This window comes from Phasianus colchicus, chromosome 3 (assembly GCF_987193195.1).
Source record: "Phasianus colchicus chromosome 3, bPhaCol1.hap1.1, whole genome shotgun sequence".
Taxonomy (NCBI): domain Eukaryota; kingdom Metazoa; phylum Chordata; class Aves; order Galliformes; family Phasianidae; genus Phasianus; species Phasianus colchicus.
Window position 1 is genome coordinate 42933143 of NC_143438.1, and position 18651 is coordinate 42951793.

The following is an 18651-nucleotide window of genomic DNA, read 5'->3' on the forward strand; positions in this document are numbered from 1 at the left end:
CAGGCCCCAAACACGTCTCTGACAGGTAGCATGAAGTGCCAGAGCCCAACAGGCAGGCCCTGCCCAATGCTGCTTCTCATCATTTGCCTTGGGGAGTGACTAAATTGAGAACTTCAGAATAAGGAGCAAAGGATATCTTCAACCCTTCTGCTGAAGTGCTGGGCTGTTTCTCAATAATCCTGCTTACATACAAGAGCAGAGAGCTCTTCCTTGGACCAAACAAGGAAGCAATGGAGACAGTGGGGCCATGTTGGTTTTTAAGGTCTTTTTATGAGTCACAAAGTAACACAAATTAAAAATAAAAACGTAAGTCAACAAGCCACTTTGAAACTAAATACAAGAAAGGATTTTTTCAAAACACAGCAACTTGCAGGGGGTAACACATACACCTCATCTATTTAGGGCCAACGCTTTCACTACTTAGTTTTGAAACTTTATTATATCCTGTCAAAGAAAACCTAAATGGGCGCAGAGGTTATCAAACTGGAGGAGTGCTTATTAATACACTACTAATTGTTCTTATGAACACTGTGAACAACTGATTTCTACAAACATCACTGATTTAGCTTAGTAATACTGTCTAAAGAGATGGGACTTAGTCTGAAGAAGAATAAATACATTTTATTTTAATAAAGATATGAAATACACGAGAAGCATAGAGACTTTTTCAATGAAGAGTTTGATTTCTGTTTGTTTTTAACCCCACACCAGATTTCAAGTGCTCTGTGTTTCAGTGAAATTCATCTCCCATTCAGTGGGATTTTTGCTAAGAACTTCAATCTGACCAAATTTTTTTTTTTACCCAGGGAAGCCACGCTCATTTCACAATTTTGTAAGTATACCAAAAGTATTATGCTTTACACAACAAAAGGAGCACTCAAAAATAACTATAAATATTTGATTTCATATCTATTTTCTTCAAGCTTCACTTGAAAAAAGAACCTGTGTGCGCCTAGACATGTTAATACTGAAGGTAATCACTGGGTACATTCATTTCAATTACAGACAACAGTCAGGACAAATTCCTTAGTTTTCTTTTCTCATAATCAAAAGGAAATCTTTCTGAGAAGTTTGGCCAGATTTCATCTGACCATAACAGAGGTTTGCACATCTACATTACTCCAAACTCTTCTTGCAAGTTATGAGTTCAGATTCACTATGGAAACAGGCTTTCAGTTCATTTGAGAAATAACTAAGTCATAAGGATTTAAATCCCCGTGCTATTCATTAAAAATAATTATTCTGTGCATAAAGGCTTGGTGCTGAGTGAACGGTCAGGCTGAAGTATTCCCTTCAGCTGCAGAACAGACATATCAGAAGCACCAAAGATGCATTTCCTCACACAGCCCACCCTTTATTGCTCATTTGGAAAGACTGTCTCCAGAATAAGATGAGACTTCAGACACCCATTTAGTTCCCCACTCCTATATTGGCTTTTCCAATAGGAGTGCTGATTACGAGTAGACAATAATGATTTTGTAATGTGAACATCTGTGCAACAGAAAACAGTCTGAGATCAAATTAATGGCATGTATGTCACCATTAAACAGGTATCAAGATTTTTTTTTTTTAGCTGCCATTAAAGCAAATTCTTACCAAAGATTTAGCAAAAGCATTTAGAAATCTATGAGTGAGGTACTCTTCTGTGTCTTTTTCAAGTTAAGTAAAATACTTTTAAATGAAACAATCAAACTGCTCTTATGCAAAGCTCTAACTGAAGCCTAAAAATATAGGACCCAAAATTTTCTAACTCATTGGTCTCACTGTAACATTAACTGTCACACTGCCTAGAGTAGCAATGAATTATTTTTAATAAGGAACACTATTAGTCGTTCCTCTACTTAAAATCTTATCCATGTCCTTAATCAATGCAGCTTTTCTTATACTCCCATTTTTAAATGTTTAAATCCAATTGAACAACATTGTCTTCAACATTGGAGAAAGTCCCAACGCATAAAAATTCACTTTGGTGTTCTATTAAATAAGCCAGCCAAATCTATGCGGCAGAGAAAATGCCAGTTTTTAATAAGCTACTGAATGCCTACTTTTCAGCAGCAGGAATATAATTTATCTCTAACAGCATGCATACAAGAAGTTTTCCCTACCTCTAAACTCTGAATGAGGCATTCACTGAGGATTAAAAAGCAAACATTAGAAAAAATAAATTTGGTGGGCAGAAAATTTGCTATTCGTTTTGAAGAGTACAGAAAATTTTTCCCTTTCTCCTGGCAAAGAGAGGAGGGTCATGTTAAAAAGCTTGAAATTATTTTCTTCTCTTTAGTATCTGAATATGAGACTACATCATACAACAGAAAGCTGAGCAAACATTCAAGCATGATGCAAGCCTGTACTACCCACCTCATTTCCTAGCAACTACAGCACAAGTGATAAATATGAAGCAGCAAAAAAAAAAAAAAAAAAATAGTAGTATTATAATATGAAAAGACAATACAAAAAATAGTGCCAACTGATGTTGGAAAAAGAGGTCAGAGACGGTCTGTAAAGGAGCAGCATTACAAACTACCGGCTTCTACGTAAGAAATGGATAGTGAAAGATAATGAATGAATGGTCCAGAGACAGACAACTGGCCACCCCACCTACATTCAGTAGAAAGGTTAATGCAATCAGCAAGAAGAAGAATCCATCTGCCAGGAAAGCCATTTGATTATTCCAGTGTAATACATGTTTACATTGTGATTACTCTAATCTGATGTTTCAAAAACTCTCATCTGCTTCCTTGTTTGTACATATCATTAGCAATACCATCAACATTAGGCTATAAAAAGCCCTGGCTTAACTAGCTGCACAGAAGTACTACAGAAAGCATTACAACCACATAAATTCCACTGGCATACTCTTGACCAGGAAAAAAATCTGTGGTAAGCAGGAAAAAAATAGCAAACCTGGGTTTCTTTAAAAGCTGAATTCATCTGCACTGACAACCACTATCTTTCATGAATAATGGCTACAAATTAGACTCAAATTCTGAGGTTTCAGATTCCATAGAGAAATTCTATACCAGATTCAAAATTCTCTTTCAAATTCCAAATACCACCTCAGCAATTCTTGCCTGATTCTATAAAGAAAAAAAGAAAAATGAAGTACAAATGCTGGTTAGGATCTGTACTTACTAAACGTGCTTTTGAAGGCAATCATTCCTAGATTATAGACTGGTTCCAGAGGACTGGAGTATGAAACATTAACTCCCTGAAACAAAATGCCAGCCATCTCTATGTTCCCATCAAATACCAAGGACCAGGAGAACTTCATATTGAATACTGCCTCAGGAAGGGTGCTCTCATCAATTGTGCTGCTGACAACCGGGACGACTGCTCTTCTCAGTGCTTTCAGGACTCAGGGTACCTCAGGACTCTGCTCTCTCAGTGCACTACCAAATTACATGAATGTCGCAGGAATTACTTTCTCAAGAAAGGGTCTCATACACACATTCCGCTTCAGTCACAAAGGCTGAGAGGCAGCAAAAAGGTAGCTGGGTTCTTTTTGGTGCTGTTTTCCCCTTGCTGGAAGCTCTCAGCACATACTCTCCTTCATCTCTTCAACCTGGGGAGCAGCACACCAGTAGCTTTCAGCACACACAGAGCTGCCTCCAAGCTGCATACATTATTTGCAGCTCTCTAAGAAGTAATGTCAGCTCTTTGACACATTTTATTTTACACTGAACATGGAAGTTTTGCTTCCTTACCATAAGCAAACATACAGCACTTAAGGAAGGCTGGAAGAGTTTCTAGCAAAGAAAATCAAATCTGGGAAGTCCAAATTCCACTTCAAATGCTTTCTGAAGAATTTAGACCTAGGGTTCAAGTCTGGGACCAGGCCCTGTTAAAACCAAGCAGACTTGTTAAAGTAAGCTTTAAAGTAAAAGAAGTACATTTTCTGACGCAGTGATCCTAACCAATCGGGCTTGTTTGTTTATGCCTTCACAGAGTTTGTTAATCATGACAAGTGTCTCAGCTAATGCCAATTAGCAGATCCAGCCACCTGGAAACAACCAATACTTTCATATATATTAATAATGCTCTAACAGTACTTTCCCAGTAGCTTTGGTAGTTATTACAGAGCTTTATAAGCATCTTATGCAGTTCCTTCTTAACGCAGAGTATTTACACTACAGAAATTAATGATGTAGTATTTTAGTCTTTATTATTCCCCAGAGTTTGGAGTGACCCGTCTCTTTGACTTTGTAAGTAACTGCATGCTTAATTTGCTACTACCACTGCAATTTTTTTCAAAGCATGACTCAAACTCTAAATCCAAAATTAAATGCATTATTTTCCTATAAATCTCCTCTTGTGGCACTAACGTGTTGGGCAAAGTTTGGGCAAAAATCCTTCTTCATGCAAATTTCATAATGGCAATCATAATAAGCCTTTCTTTAACACAAAACATTGTATCTTATATAAGATATGTTTAAAATATTTACTACCTTGTTAATTCTTTTGTTCCATGGAACAGGCATTTGCTATGACACACAGTTTGTCATCCCATCAACTCGGTGATTCATCTACTTTTCCTACACTTATCTCCCAAGATATCTTTCCTAAGTTGTTTTTTTGTTTTGTTTTGTGTTTCTCTTTAATTTATCACTGCTTAGGTATTGCTCTTTAGATTCTAAACCCAACTTTTTCCTCTACGCTTTATAAGGTTTAATGTTTAAGAAGCTGTTAAGCACCACAATTCCATGCACTTCATTTCCATAATGATCACCTCTTGTTACAAAAATAAAAACTAGAGTTGTTTGTCATATAATTACAGAGTTAAATCACCCAGGGGTTAGAACACACAATTCGGGAAAATAAGACAACATCTTTCCACACAGACTCAGTGCTTAGACTGGGGCAGTCTCTGGTGCCCACACAATATGTACCTCATCTATAGACAGCAGAAATAATACACAAAAAACTGGAATGAAGCATTTTTCAATGAGCACATCCTCAAAGATCCAGGACAGTCGGTGAACATCACCTCCCCAACCCTGGAATATTCATGTTATCACAGGTTCTGGTAGGACTGGCAGGCATGTACAACTCCTGCTCAGCACAGCTCCCATCTTTTCAATTAGATCATACTTCGCCTTGAAGCTGTTTGGGTCACCACAATCATCAGAAGCCATAGCCACCATAGGAAAGAAACCCAGGTCTACACACAAGTGAAGTTTTATTTTATCAACATCAATTCAGCTCATCAGCCCAAACTTTTGTAACTTGTGGTTACCTAGAAAGTACTGTCACAACACAGAGCAGCTACTTGAAGGGTACCTACCCCTCACACTCAGAACAATCCAGATTCTACCCCACAAACAAGAGCACGTGCATACAGCTCAGTGTTACACATCCTTCAGATGTACTCAGCACCCACCAAATGTACAGCAGAACGGGGCCAAGGTCAGTCAGAGACAACTGCAGATGAAATGAAGTCATAAGAGGTTAAATTTATAAAATACAACAGCAGTTTGCATTACTTTTTGCTAGCTGCCACAGAGCCAGAAAAGAGGTGCTTTCCACAGAGGTAAATACTACTACATTCTCAACTGGGTTATGGGTTACAAAGTGATGAGATTAGAGAAGACCTTTTTAAAGCTGAATTAAAAGACACACTTACAATGCCGAAGATACTTGTTTGAATCTGATATCTTCAATAAATGTTTGGCAAAGAAAATTACAATGAATCCCCAGAATACGCTACTTGTTTTTTTCCCTAATATTAAAGCCACTGTAGTGGCTTTAGTAGAGAGAAGTAGCTTTTTGAGTAGAGAGAGAAAAGAAATAACAAAAATACATTTCTATTTCATACACTGTGGCTAAAACATATATTCTTAGGAGGATATAGTACTGCTCATCTTCCTCTTCAATGCTCCAGCAGAAGAGAAAAATGCTTGGAGAGCTCAGGAAAGAAGGCAAAACCACTCAAGCACCCAAGGCTGTAACATGCTCTGCAGGAGAAATAATACCATCACAAAGCACAGCATCAGCAAAGCAATCACAAAAGATTTCTTACCACCTTCCTGTCTCCTAAAATGACAACTGAGGCCTAGAAACTTTTTGGCATAGAACACAAAAGATAACTAAGAGAAGAGCATTGGAATTCAGGTGAACAGAAAGAGCAGATGTGGAACAGGTGTCTAATCTCTACTTTATAAAGTGTTGGCTTTTCAGGCTCACCCCTGAAATAAGAGAAATGTGAAGCAGAATGTAAATCCTGAAAAGGTTCCCATGTCAGGCTTACCAACATCAAACAGGGGCCATCTACAGGTAGGCAGCATCAGTCTCAAGAGGAGATGCATTTCTTAACCAATAACAGAAAGCAGGACAACAAACACCACAGCTATGTCTGTGACACCAGAGCCCAGGGCCCAGTGTTAATGTGACGCGTTACCAGGTGCTGCCCTCAGTTGAAACGAAAAACCTGGGGCTTACAGTCTCTGTACACTAACCTGCAGAGAGATCACTCAACCCTCCTAGCAATTCTTTTTTTAAATTTTAACTCAGATTTCCCATAGGCCTCAAGATGCACACAAATCATCTTATTCAGCTTTCCTCAGGCAAAATGCAGCAAGAAAACCTTTGGCAGCAGAGGTCACCAAGCAGAGAACTCCCATAAGCTCCTGGTAGCCTGCTTCCCTCACCTCCTCATTAGACTGGCATCAGGCTAGTGGAGGAAAGAACCTTGGGCTCCTTCAGTAGCTTCTCTCTTCTGTAAGCTAACAGGGGAGGCTTAAAAGCAAGGAGAGCATTTTCAGAAGAACCGGTGCTTCTTCATGAAACCCTGCAGTCAGAGGTGTAGGAGAGACTAACTGCTTCCCTGCGCTGAAGCAAACCCTCCTTTCTGGCTTACAGCACTTCTTACACAACCTGGCAGAGGTGTGTGGTGAGCTGTGGGGCTGTGATGACTAAGAGCAACAATAACCCAATCAAAGAGCAGCAAAGCATTTTTAGAGCTGAAGGCTCATGCTGGAAAGTTTCTGCAGCTCAGCAGCTTCCTTCTGATGGGCTCAGCAGCACAAAAAGATGAATCACAGCCTTCTGCAGAAGAGATCTTCATTTCCCAGTGAAATCAAGGTTTTCTCCTCTCTGGTTGAGAGGAATAAGCCCCATGCCACTATACAACTGGATGTGAGTAAATTTGCAATAGCTGTACAGGTGGGAAGGGAAAATCTCTGATGTTAATATAAAAATGGCATAAAAATGTGTGCACAAGAGGATGAACAACAGTAAGAATGCAATTTCTTGGGTCTGAAAGGTCGTCTTAAAGGCCATCTTAAATCCTCCATCTTTTTGAGTATTCTATAGAAAACCTGTGGCTACCAAGGGGTGAGGCAATTGAAGGGTTTAGTGGAAAGTGATTTGCTAGCAGAGAATTGTCACAGCCAGCTTGTCAGAGCAGTCAGTTGCCCAAGCAACACTGACCTCAGGCTCTCACACTACACCTCAAGTGTTTTTCCACCCAGCATTTCCTCCAGATACTTTTCCGTCTTCTAAGACATCAGCCCTCTGCTCCTGCAGCAAACAGCAAGAACAACAACCTAGCTTCAATATTGCAACACAGCACTGCTAGGGAACTAAAAGCACCTACTCAATATTTTCAGGCTCCAACAGCAGGACCATACCCGACAGTTACCTGCTCCTAGCAGCAAGCTCGCTGCAGCTGGCTGAACAATGCCTTGCTCTACACCAGGGCCTCTACAGGACACTGCCATCCCAGCTTGGCTCTGTTCGCCCATCTGATGTTAATTCTTCCTGCTCTATAGCCTGGCTCCAGTCTCACTGATTTTCAGCTGTAATTTACCAGGAGCGGAGACTTCAGTCCCATGTGAATAGAAAGACAATTGTGCCTCAGTCACACCACTGCTTTTTAAATAAGCATACACGATATGCATGGAAATTCCAGTAATACTAGAGCAGGATGGGAGAACAGAACCAGGGAAAGGAAGAGATTTTGTGGAAGGAAAGAGATTTTGCTGAGGGAGTACTGTATGTACTCGTGGAAACCATAACAGACCAGCATGGAAAACAGCAATAGGTTACTCCTCCCTCTAGCTCTTTTTTCCTGGTGGTGCAACTTTGCTGGGCCCCTATCTGATCAAGAAGCCACAGCAAAGCATATGAGCTACTCTGTGGACTCAGCAATCCTAGTTATTCCTCACTTATTACAAAAAAAAATTAATTCTTACACTTGAGATACATCAGCATAAATGTGATACGTTAGCTACAAGGCATACTCCATAACTCACTTTTTGTCTTTCAAATATTAAATTGGATTGAATAAACAAGACAGAAGTGGAAGGCAGCAAATCTATGCAACTCAACTACGAAAATCAACTCTTTAAGGTTACTATTAGTCAGAAAGGCATTAAAAGAGGGAACATACATGTTCAGTTCAGTTCTGGTGAAAAGATTTTCTGGCTTGCCATTAAGGAAGAGATTTCTGAGAGACTCAAGACCTAAGTCCTGAAAGCAAAGCATACAAGTGGACATTCAGACAACTCCCTTCCTTCTTGGATATCGGTGGGTTCACCTGACCTCTGGAAAGTCACCTGAGTCTTTACTGATTCTATTTACGAAAGAGAGTCAGTTGATCTGCAACACTTTAAGCCTGACAAGGGTGCCAACCCCATAGCTCAAACCTGTGGTCACAGCGCACAATTCCTTCTTAAGCCAAATCTGCCCTGAGGCCTGGTAGCCAGAGCTGATGCCCAAAATGGATGCTGTGAAAAATCACTGCATACCCCAAGCTGGAAAGGATCCACAAGGATCATTGAGTCCAATTCCTGCATCCACATAGGACCATTCAAAATCCAAACCAATGTCCGAGAGTGTTAGACACCAGCAGTTTGGGGCCTGTTCCCCTTTCCTTCAGTCCCAGCTCTTCAATCTGTCATCTTGTGGGAGGTAAAAAGGAAAATCATGAAGTGTACTGTTATATCACTTCAAAAGTTGCCTGGAAGAGGGGAAAGTTTTGGTCTGTGGTTGGTTATAGCTCCTGAACAACGGTGGCTGCAGAGACAGGAGAGTTGAGCAAAGCCAGAGGTAAATGGGCAGCAGTAGAGAATGAACATCCCACTCTACTGTGTGACAGGCATACAGCTTTCCATCTGAACTTGCCAACCTGCTACAGCTGCTGTTGAGGTGTCAGGCGAAGATGCAGACAGATCTATCTACAAACTCAGAGTGGATTATATTTGTCATTAACAAAAGGCACTTTTGTTGAATGATAATGTCAATTGTTGAAGATAATGTCATGCAACAAACAGGGTAAGACAAGAACTAAAGAGAATTTGGTAGGTCTGCAGAGTCCGGTAACAGAACAGCTGATGACTAAATGTGAATGTTAGATTTTGCTAGTTCCAAGAAGAGCTGGATTTGAACCCACAGAGGCACCAGCAGCACTCCTCTCATGTCCCCACTGCTCCAAGCCACTCACAGAGGAGTTTCCAAAACATACGTCCTTGCCCATCCCACCATACACCAGCGGTATGCTAAAATACATGGACTGCATTTAAATGCTTCCCATGCTATTTAATTTTTAATTATTACAATCAGGAAAAGTTGCACACAAATAAGAGAAAGGAACTGTACTGCCATATTTACACACACAAGTTAATTCAACTTTACAGTTTTGACGTATGTAGCTTATTAGACTCTAAAAAATGTAAAAACACCATTGGCATTTTGCATATTGCAAGTGTCTGGTAGATAATGGCCCTGCAGATTTTATACAGAGCTGTGCAAGTAAACTTGCCAAACTTTCATCATCACTCCTTGGGAAGCTCTGAGGAAGCCTATTAAATTGGCATTTTGTTTGACATGTACGCAGAATGTGCCTAGCGTGCAGAACAGGCATGGCAACAAACCTTTTCTCAACAGCTGTGCTATTTTAGTTAATGATAAACATACATCCAGAGCCACATATCACCACAACTGAAGCCAGTGAGAAAAGCTTCCTCGCCCAACAGGAACAGAGGCCATCACAACTGAGAGGAAGTCATTCATTTATTCCTAACTACACAGCTAATTGTCTCACTGCTCAACATGGCAGAATACAGAGATGACTGTTCTAAATTAGGTGAAGTTCAAAAAGTAATGTCTTCAACACTGCTGCATCTTCCCTCGGAGATAGATTCTCACCCACAGCCACACGTGCAGTCAGCACAGATGCTGTGGGGGCTGTGACCACGTAACTGAAAGAAGAGTTTATTTTCCAAGAAGCTTCCTTAGAGCCTCAGTCTTGGAGGGCAAGACTCTTTCTGTCATCCCTGTGGCTTGCCCCACTCCAAATCTGTTCAAAACAAAAGAAATCTGGACACATGGAATGCAGATGTTAACGAGCAAGACAGCATATTGATTTGGTTAAGCCATTTAATTTTGACAAACTGCCAAAACAACAATAAAAGAATCACAGCGCTTAAATATTGGAGATTTCATCAGCAGCCTACAATGAGCAGGGAGATAATGAGTCCCCTGCAACCTCTAGGAACCGATCGATATTCTCCATGGAACTGCAGTGACTGAGAATTCCAGACAGCGCCCTTCGATTTCCTCTGAAATCTTATCTTTACAAAGTAAACAAACATGAGATAATAACCTTTAAAGTTGCCGCAGCCATTCATAAGCAGATTCATTGCTACAGAACAGCAGCTGACACTCAATACCGCTCCCTGTCAATGCTGGTGTTCTGTGTGTCACAGCCCCCAGCTCCTGAAAGGCACAGGCTGCAGTCTCCACCATGCAGACACATGGAGAACAAAGTGAACTGGGACTCCTTACAAGAATTTTCTGACTTTTCTCTGGATCAGCAGAGCTGATGTAGTGGTGTTTGGCTGAGGGTTGGACTAGACGACCTTAGTGGTCTTTTCAGACCTTAAAGACTCTATGACTCTCTCCCCCCTACAACAAAAATTAAACTTACCATGTAATCAACTGAGTCTACGATTTGTAGTCATAAAAAACACAAAATATTGCAGAACACACCACAGAAATATCCAAATTCCTAAATGTGAAAAATTCCCTTTCCTTTCTGCCATGTATACTGGAGCACTTTTTAAAACACAAATGAACATGAACCAAGTTAAAAATGTTTTCTACTTTATTTGCTTGAAATCAATCTGTGGTTCCTATGTTTAGAAATATCTAAAGCAAACCCAATTACAACAGCTTTTAAAGAGCACGTATCTGAAACTTTACTATTCTCTACGGACATGTTAACTATATTTGCTTCAACAGCCTCAAAATTAAGTTAATGGCTGTATAAAAGCAGAATTTTTCAAACCAAACTTGGCCATATTCATTTTCAAAGAATTAAGAGACATTTCACTCTAAACATTTGATAAATGGCCTCAAAAACAGCAGCGTTTGGACTCCATTAGCCCTGTGTCTTCATCAGTTAAAAGCATATCGTTTTATCGTACTGAGAAGAGAAAAAGAATGGACAAGGTAAGCACCATGCATCGCCCTCATGTTTTTAGAGCAGTTTGCAGAATGCCCTCAGTACACACTGAGCTTACAGACCACATAAGAAAGGCCATTGCCCGAGAGAGCTAACAGCTGCAGCCAACAAAGCAAGCACAACAGCCCTTTCATGCAAGAGAGAGATGAGGGCATTCATTTGAGTATATCAGCTTAATAACATTACGCTAACGTTTAAAGCACTTAAGAACCCTGAGACAAGCAGTACCAAAACAAGATCAGAAGTTGGCAAAAAGGGGCACAATTTCCTCCTCGTCCCACACACTCTGAAGCAGCTGGCAGACACGGAGGGGCTCACCTAGATGTCTCAAGGAACCATGCTCGGCAGAACGATACCAACCCACCATAGCACAGGCAAGATCAAGGGTCTGTGGCCCTCCAGCTCTGGCTGTCAGCCAACCAGGACTTTCCTTTTGACTATTGGTGTGCACGCCTTTGCTCTCACGTGTTCTCCGACCCTCCTAGAAGTCACCATCGTGCTGTTCTTACAGAGATGGCCAAGCCCAAAGCACCAAGTGGGAGAGGTGACACTCACATTGCAGACTGCTACCATCGCATCAGAGCCCGTGAGATGCCAGCAAAATCCATTTGCTCTGAATCAGTTCCTACAAAAGTCATTTCTTTCCTTTGATTAAAAAACCGACAGTCCTTTGCTCTCTCCAAGGAGCACATGCCTTTCAATTCAAAGACTCAGTGCCTCCACTACCCAGCAAATTTCCTTTGTGGGCTTCTGCAGTGTCATCACACTCCTTCTGGTACTATGCATTAGATAGCTCATTAATAAATCAATCACTGGCTATTATCTACACGCTACCAGATTGTGTGCCATACCTAGGAAAACAAGGAAGCTGGAAAAACTCTGTAAAAGGGAAAAAACAACCTTCCATAGGAGGTATGTGTTAAGCTCTGGGCACAGCCAGCAGCTCAGCAGTCCATGGCGCACAGGGGCCCCTCAGCCCCAAGAAGAGCACAGGGCTAGGAAAAGGAGGGCAGCACCTTTCAGTATGGGACAAAACAATGTTCAGTCTACAAACAAAATGCCTTCGCAGTTAAATAGTAATCCCATTTTTCCTTCCTCCCCATCCCAACTCCCCTCTCCACCCAAAGACCTGTGGGATAAATTTCGTCTTTATCTAAAGATGGAAAAAAATAAAGGAATGCAAACCCCACTATGGATAAGAATTATAGAAAATAGCACAGAATGGTTTGGGTTAGAAGGGACCTCAAAGCCCATCCAGCCCCACTCCATGCTGTGGGCAGGGTTGCCCCCCACAGCTCAGCTGCCCAGAGCCCCATCCAACCTGGCCTTGAGTGCCTGCAGGGATGGGGCACCCATAACTTACTTGGACCACAAATGTAGAAGAGCATCACTTAACTGATAGCAGTGTTTGCAAAAAATATTGTTTAAAAAGGTTAATTTTTATTTCTGATTATCACTGTGACATTTACTGAATATTAAGGATTCATTTGTAATCAATTAATGTAAATTATTACCTTCTATACTCCCTGCTGGATTAATTTTATATTATTAGTGATTAAAAAGAAAAAGGTGGCTATCAATTATCACAAGGTTCTCCTTAAAGACGTATGGCAGATACTTAACAACGTATTAGCACACTGTACACCAGCAGTTGCTTACCCATTCATTAAGAAGTCATTAATGTGTTACTTGTTTTTGACTATAAATACAAAATAGAACTTAATTTTCTCATTTCCTGCCAATTCCTGCCCCCCAGCTTGTGCTACTAGGAAAAAAATTACTGAATATCCTTTCTGTGGGTAACTGAAGAAGGTAACTGGAAGGCTTAACACTGAGATTGGCTTAGAATTTTTCTCTACCAAAGGAAAGAAAGATTTCCCTTACAACTCCAAATCATAATGCTTAGGAAAGAGGGAAGACAATCTAGCAGGTTTATACATGATCCTTGATGAATTACTGAAACACTGGAATGAAAAGAGGAAGCTACTGAAATGCAGGGAAAAAAGCACACGTAGGTAAAGAATCAAGTAGCTTAGCACAATAATATGGGAAAGTATTTGAGAATTTGGATCATTCCATTACTGTGAGAGAAACATTTTCCTGTTACAGGAGTATATGTAGGCTGATCAAACAGCCTGCTTTTGGTAGGAGTGTCCCATCTTCTGTACACCCAAACATTCCAGCTTGGATGGGCTATCCTGAGAGTCATGTGTACAGCCATGATGATAATTTTACCAGTTACACTCACACCACCTCAGATTTTGTTTGCAATTTACTTTTGTAAATTCAAACCACTTTCAGCATCTCAGATCTGTAATCAGGTGTATACTATGTATAAATACTAAATGTAGTTTAAAATGTAATCAGGTCTGTACTTCTGTAAGACAATTTATTATTTTTTTTTAATTGTATTTATTCACCCCCTAGACAGCATTTCTCAAAAGTCCTGGCAAATGAAAATAAGCAGCATGATTATTCATGTCTCACAATGCAAGACTTAAAAAATATTTAAGAAAAAAAAAAAAAATCTTGTTACACTCAGTGCCAGTAAGGTACTTCATTTATGTTTTACTGAAGAGCACCAAGCATGGAAGTATGTCAAGAACAGCATTTGGCAGATGAAACTAGACCAGTACCATGGGAATCAACTTGCAGAGCAAGAGAAAAACACAGCCACGCTATAAGGAGGGAAATACCTACACTTCCTTACCTATACAACCTACCTGTTGTGTAGGAATTTACATGCTGGGCAGTTTGCAAGGCAGCTCTACCAGCTGGTGCCTTCTTGGTGAGCTTTTAAGAAAAAATTTGGTTTCAACAGGGAAGGAGCAACAGTGACTGCAAATGAACACCTCAAAAAGCAGCAGAAAAGGAAGCGTAAACTGAGGATAGCAAAGTCCTTCTCATTTAGTGGGAAGATCCAACACATCAGCCTCCAACAGATATTAGGAATGGACAGAATAAAACCAAACATTGCCAGATGACCCCGGAAAACTGCGCTTCCATAACTTACATCAGAAACAACCAAAGGGCAGAAAAACAACTGGCAAGAGTGTGCCCAAAAGGTGAACTCTTACCTATCCTTTAGAAGATCAGCAATCAAAGCAGGCAAAAAAAAGAAAGAACATCACCTAAACATACTTATAGAATTGAGCTTGAAACGCTCTTCCCCTTTAAGTGTTTAGAGAAGAGCTCACCCTGATGAAAACAGAGCTTCTAAACCAAGCATGTGGTGTCAAGAAACAACTCGTCAGGAAGAATCAAAAGCAGAAACAAATGGAGGAAGAGCACTTCCTCTCCACAAAGCTTCCCTGAAGCCTGCAGCCTCCTAACTGCAGTGATGAGATAAACATTTTCTTCACAGAATTGGAAATGTCTCTTCCTCAAGACAGAAAGAACACACAGCGAAAAATCACAGCGAGCTTAGAGTTATGAGCAAGTGTAAAATACAACAGTTTGCACATCCCAGACAGCCATAGCCTGTACAAATGAGATAACCTCTTGTCCTGTACTTACCATGAATACGAATGTCCAGCAAGACACTGAAAATAGTTGGCAAGTCTGACAGATTCTGTCACTAATCAGTCATTTCAAGATTTTTTTGAGCTATATTAACATGTTTAAGTTGCACGTATACAGGTTTCATGAGAAATGTTTCAGCATAACCACATCCCAAATAAATCTGCAAGAGCTCAATAACAGATAAGCTACACTTCAGTTGCATATATTTTTTTGTTTAATGTTACTGACAAAAATAATACACTACACTCAAAACACTTCATGAATGACATTAAATATTAAAATTATAAAAAGAAGAAAGGCTGAATGTTTCAAACAGGAAAAAGAAGGGAAAGATGAACATTAAAGCAAGCAAACAAAAAAAAAGTAGCATTATAGCTATGGGGGTTTCCTAATATTCCAAAAGTCCAGTTTCTTGGGAGAATAGCTATTAACTTTGCTTGGTAAATGGTTCTGAATAACTAATTCAGATAATTGCTCACTAGAAGGTAGAGAGAGGTTATAAAGGAGAAAGAAACTCCCAGAAATAGTAACACATTTGGGGGAATACTATATTAGGTGAGAGCTGGTATCAGACAGCGACACCAACTCAACAAGTTGTAAGGTGACTAACATTTCAATGTTGGCTTTTCTTTCTGCCTGTCTAAATTAAGACACTTTTAGTCCGACGGATTTTACCAATTAAACTGTGCATTTTGAGATCACTGACAACAAAAGAACTTTTGCAAGCGCAATTCAGCTCCAGACCAGAAAAGCACATGAGCTAACTTCAACAGATGTGACCTTTAGAAGCAGTATTATTCACCCTCTGCTTGTGGGCACTTTGACACATTAGCACTTTGCAAGCTCTCCAGGCAGCATTTTATCAGTGGGCCCATCCAGGCATGATGTGCACTTTCACAGCATATTACTGTATCTTGAGGAGGAACGCTCCAGACTGCAATGGCCTTTCCTTGTAGGACAGGCTTTAAGTGTGAAACAACTTCGTGACATTCTCCCTGGCATCCTAGAGCTCCTCTACATACCCAAAAATTCAGTGTGTAAAACCAAACCTCATAAAGGAGAAACTCATTCTAGAGTAGCTTATCTACTAGCAAATCAGTCTTTGATCTGCTTAGAGCTTTACGTTCCAGAGTTCATCATCTTGACTTTTTCCTCCTTGTGCTGAGCATTAAGAAAATATCTGTATTGGTCTACCTTTGACAGTGGAGGCTGAACGCTTAAGTTTAAAGAGATTAAACATGTATTTGGGCAATGTTAACAGAAACAGAGCCTCTCATCTTACATCTGTACCAGCCAGAAATAACTCCAATAAAGTCAATCAGCACAAGTATACAAAGGGACGGAATGCAATCCAAAGAGTAAGACAACCTTTCCCATACAGGTGCTACCCAGCAAAAAAAAGGGAAAAAAAAAAAGGAAAAAAAAAAGAGCTGATGAAGCAATTCGAGGTCACATAAAGACGTCAGAGCAGCCTGGAGCAGATTTTTCTTCCCTAATCGCTGACCGGCTTTGCCCTAGTATATTCCTGGTGCTCACCCAGTCCTGGCTGCCTGAGCAGGGGATTTCTCTATGAGAGTTCAGGGCAATCTCCCAGGCAAGGCAGGAGGCCTCGGACTGCACACACAGCCTACAGCTACCTCAAACCACTCTGGATTGGTAGCTTGGGGTATCAAACTAGCCAGAGCTAACTCGTTATTATTAAAAACAGTTGAAAGTTATGTTTTAAAGCAGATTCAAATGCAAGTAATCAAAAATAGCTTCTCCTGTTTCCTGTTTTATAAACATATCAACTGAGCAGCAGTTTGGGCTACTCACCACCTCCAAGCCCTTGTGCCTGGGCACCGGTGCAAATGCCCACCTGGTTTCACCAGTTTCTGAAACACACAGAAGTCATGTTTTCTACTGAACCTGCAGAGACTGCTTTCATCCTTACCCACACAACACCACACAGTTCACTGTCTTGAAAATGCAGGGTAAGAGGGATTCCTTATGTTAAGCATTAGGCTAACGAATTTGACCTGGCAATTACCACTGGGATCTGCTTTTCCAGATTTGGATGCAACTTTGAAAAGGATATGCATTAGGGGAAACCCAGGAGCTTTGCTGCACTTCACAAAGGCCTTACATTAGGCCTTACACCAATACAAACATTTTTAACAAAGCTTCCTGTTGCCCAACTTTTCTTAAATGCTGCTTCCACCACTGTATCACAGTATAATACATTCTCATCAATTCTGCAGTCGCAAAGAATCATGTTCAAATTCTAAAATTCTGGCTAATGTTACATAAAGGAACAAACTTTAACCTATATACATCAATTTCAAAATAAATATTGTAAGTTAATGTTCCATTGTCTTTGTTCTGCATCTGTCTTCAGGATTTAGCACAAAGTGATGAAGAAGTTTATCTCACATATAAGACATGGCACTAACACTGATCTATTCCCTCCCCAAAACACCAACAGAAGGAGCTATGGATCATTGATCCAAAAAATTAAATGCTGAAATGTACATCGAACAACGTTACTCTCCACTAGCAGATATCCTGTGGGGAAAAAAAATAAAACAAATACAACTCATATGTCTAGCCAAAAGAAAACATTCAGAGAAGAACAAGGTGAAATTCAGTCCCACTCCTCAGGACGAAATGTATCTTATTACAAGCTTCAAATCTTCAGCAGTGTCTGCCTGAGCCCAGCCAGAACATGTGGAGAAAATTTATGGCATTTTATCATGGTCGGCTTGGGGGAAGGAAGAGGTTTCTCTGTGAGGTCAGGCTCAGGAAATTATTTGCTTTTTTCTTCAGTTCTTCAACATGCTTTCTCTTTTACTGCTAACATTGCAGTAATTTTGCCTACAGAAAACTGACTAGCTGAAACAGTACGAAATTAGGGTTAGCTTGCACTGTAAGTTCAACAGTAGGTACACCATTTTTTCCAATCTTTGATAACATCAAAGTCAAATGCCAGTTTGTAGTTGAGCAGGAGGACTTGCATCTGTCGAGCTTCAAGCTCCATGCATGCAACAAACTGATGAACTCCTAAATAAAACAGGCACTATTTGAAATTGTACTGTGTTTCCTTCTTGCTACTTGTCAACTTTCCAAACAACAGATTTTTATTAACAGGGGAAAAAAAAAAAGTTTTATCAAATAATGCACCTCTTACTAAATTCATCATGATTTTATCAAAGAGAAAGAGACCTCATTGTAAAAACAAATGGCATTTTCTTGAAGCTGTGTCTGCAGCTTACAACTGAGCCGTTATTCATCCAGAAGCAAAATAAGGTACAAGGATATCACAAGAAAACAGGGTTGATAAAAAATTTTAGGAAAATACTATGAAAAACAGATTTCCCACAGCTGAAGGGAAAGTGGTAAGATCAAACACAGTACTTCCAGTTCTCCTTTTTTAAGCCCTATAAAAATTTGAAAGAATTCCTGTATATTGGATTGGAAAAAGATGCCACAACTTTGTCCTTATTTGTGGAGGATTTAGAACAACAGCTGTCAAAAAGTTGGTGGCTTCAATGGCTTCAATGACAAAACTACTACAAGAGTCTTGTACTCTCTGAAACAGGAAAAGGCTGAAAGACATCATATGACGTGTCAGATAAAGAGATCAACAGAAAAAAATACTTGTAACAAGAGTATCTTCACTAAAAAATAGC

General features: G+C 40.1%; 1 protein-coding gene across 2 annotated transcripts in view; it reads right to left on the bottom strand.

The window, feature by feature from the left end:
• The window catches only part of LDLRAD4 (low density lipoprotein receptor class A domain containing 4), a 262875-nt gene that overhangs the window by 183074 nt on the left and 61150 nt on the right, over positions 1-18651 (bottom strand). The window contains exon 1 of one of the 2 annotated variants that reach the window (XM_090137338.1): positions 14185-14341. The exons of the other annotated variant lie outside the window; for it this stretch is intronic. The gene's annotated coding sequence lies outside the window, so the exon portion shown is untranslated. Of the gene's footprint in view, positions 1-14184; positions 14342-18651 lie in introns of those variants that run through there. 2 annotated transcript variants of the gene reach the window in all.